Here is a 2,695-nt window from a genome sequence, read left to right as displayed (position 1 = left end):
GAGAAGATTGAGAAAAACCTGATTTCATAAAATTTTTGAAACTGGGTTTTGATAAACTTTTGTGAGATTTTCATTAGAGTGGATAGTTGCAGACGGTGTAAACTTTTGATGGAGTCTTGATTAGATTTTCCGAACCGTACGTAGGTGGTGACCTGATCATACCGCGCAGAATCTTAATGAGGCCTTGGTTAGAATTATTAGACCGTAGGTAGTGACCTGCTTACACCGTGCGGAATCTGGATGGGGTCCTGGTCACACTAGCCAGAACATAGGTAGTGCCCTGATCAGACTGTGCAGACTCTCGACGGAGTCGTGATCAGACAATTCAGAACTTAGATACTGCCCTGATCAGACCGTGCACACTCTGGATGGGGTCCTGATCAGACTGTCCAGACCGTAGGTAGTGCTCTGATAAGACCGCGCAGACTCTTGATGGGGTTTTGATCAGACTATTCAGACCGTATATAGTGCTTCCAGACTCTGTGGAGTGCTTGCAGTTTACCCCCGTACGCGACCCAACTCGGGTCTGATCAGGGCTGGCTTCCGTTGCGCACCTCAACCTGGGTTTTGTTTTATTGCTTATTGGCCTTGAGCTTCACGTTCAAACATTTGTTTAATCGAAATTATCAGCTTATCGCTCTCTAATAGCACTGTGCTTGAAATTTTTAGCAGGACTTTTTATAAGTCAAGTGTTCTATTTTTCGTCAAGTTAAGTGTTCTATTTTTTCGTTGTCATTAGTTTACTTTGTTGACAAGTTTGAAGTTAGACAAAACACGATCTAAACAATTTAAAATTTTGGACCACACGAAAACAAATTTGATCGCTTTTCCATTGAGTAACCGGAATAAAGCCTCCAAAAAACAAAAAATTTTATGTGGCTTGTCGCTTGATACAATCACATGATCATGCGCTAAAAATGAAAATTCCAATTTCTTTGTTCAAATATATTACCATATGAGCGACTAGTCTGTTTGGCGAGTGCAATTGATAATTTTCTGTCATGAATTTTTTAGACATGAGTATCAGATTTCTTACTCATAGCGATATTTCTCATCAAAGCAATCTCTTTCACCTCAAAGGTTAGTGAAGATTTCAATTGGAGCTACATATATATCTAATAACCAAAACACAAAAAAATCAATTTAATATCAGAATTGTTGGCAGCATAGTTGCCTCAGTACTACGAGTCCTTAGAATGTTTTTTGACCAGGGAAAAAATCTGCAGGTTTTGTCCTGATTTTTTTTTGCGCAGAGAATGTATTCCATTGTTTGCTAATTCTTTCTAACAGCACTTAAAAGGTGTCAAATAATTGAAATAGTCAACTGTATTATTTCACAAATAGGAATCGGGCCTGCAAATAATCCATTTAATCCACCAGTAACCGAATAGTTCAAGAAATCAGAGGTACAAAAAAGAAACAAAAAATCCAAAACGTTTGCAGATCTCAAGAGAGAAATTTTACAAAGCCGAAATTTGCAACGAAACGATCATTTAATTTAAATCTACCAATTATTGGACAGTATCAGAAGAAAAGTTTTCAAAATATTGGTTTAACTAACTGAAATACCTCAAGCTGATAATATCGTGGGATATCCCAACCATATAGAGAAAGAATAAAAAACAATTAGAGTAATTTGAAAGTTTCTGATGTTAGCCTACTAAAAACCTGTTAAACTCGGTACGACTGAAGCTGCAAGGTCAATATACTATCGAGCTGGCAGAAAAATCAGTGGTGCTTAAAATATCATACAGAAAAGGTAAGATACTAATAAAAACTCTTCCGATAGCAGCAGTGGCAAAAAAATCCAACAAAAAGTCTAAAACTAAAGCAGAAGCTCAACACTGCTTCAGATTTTTGCAGTATTATCTGGACGCAAACGGGAGCATTGATTAAAAGCATTCCTCTAATTACGTATGGATGAAAACTGCAGCAAAGAAAATTGTTTAACGGAGGGGAGCACAAGAAATGACAGCACAGAGTGGAATCCCTAAATCGAGCAGGGACACATTAACCAACAATGACTAAAACCCTTGACATTGCAAAACAAAAGATTGCAACCAAAGGTGTCAATCGAAAACGTATAATGGTACGCAACATTGAAAACGGTTTGGTTTAGTAATCTCACCGATCGAATGTTGTCACCGCTGTGTACGCGTCGCTTCCCGGCAGAATTGAGCTCTTAATACAAATTTAGAATCCCTCATTGCAATTTATGTAGGAATTGGCAACATAACTCAAATCCAGACACTGCACTGCCCGGGTTGCTACTTCTTAGTAATCACACAAGGATCATATATGACGCCCATACAAGTCATAAGCTATTTATTTGTACAATCCTTTTTTGATTATTAGGAAATCAAATACGATTTTTTATGATTACCGAGACATCATGTATGATCTTTGTATGGTTACCAGGAAATCATAGATTCTTGTATGAACTTGTATGATTAACAGAATTTTGCAACCAAAAAATATTGATGTTTACACAGATGGTTAACAACAAGGCAGTAATGCGTTACGTTTGATTGTTTGATAATCTTTCAAAAAGCGTATGACCCTAGTATGATTGTTACGCAGTAAATGAACGAATTATTAACCAATCAGATTCGAGTATTTTAAAAGCGTATAGAAATCGTTCCAAATAAGATTTAAATGCGTATAAAACGTTCTAAAATACGTAGAAAGTTCCGAA

This window comes from Convolutriloba macropyga, chromosome 12 (assembly GCF_964194025.1).
Source record: "Convolutriloba macropyga chromosome 12, txConMacr16.3, whole genome shotgun sequence".
In the NCBI taxonomy this organism is placed as follows: domain Eukaryota; kingdom Metazoa; phylum Xenacoelomorpha; order Acoela; family Convolutidae; genus Convolutriloba; species Convolutriloba macropyga.
Note: the sequence above shows the minus strand (reverse complement) of the source record.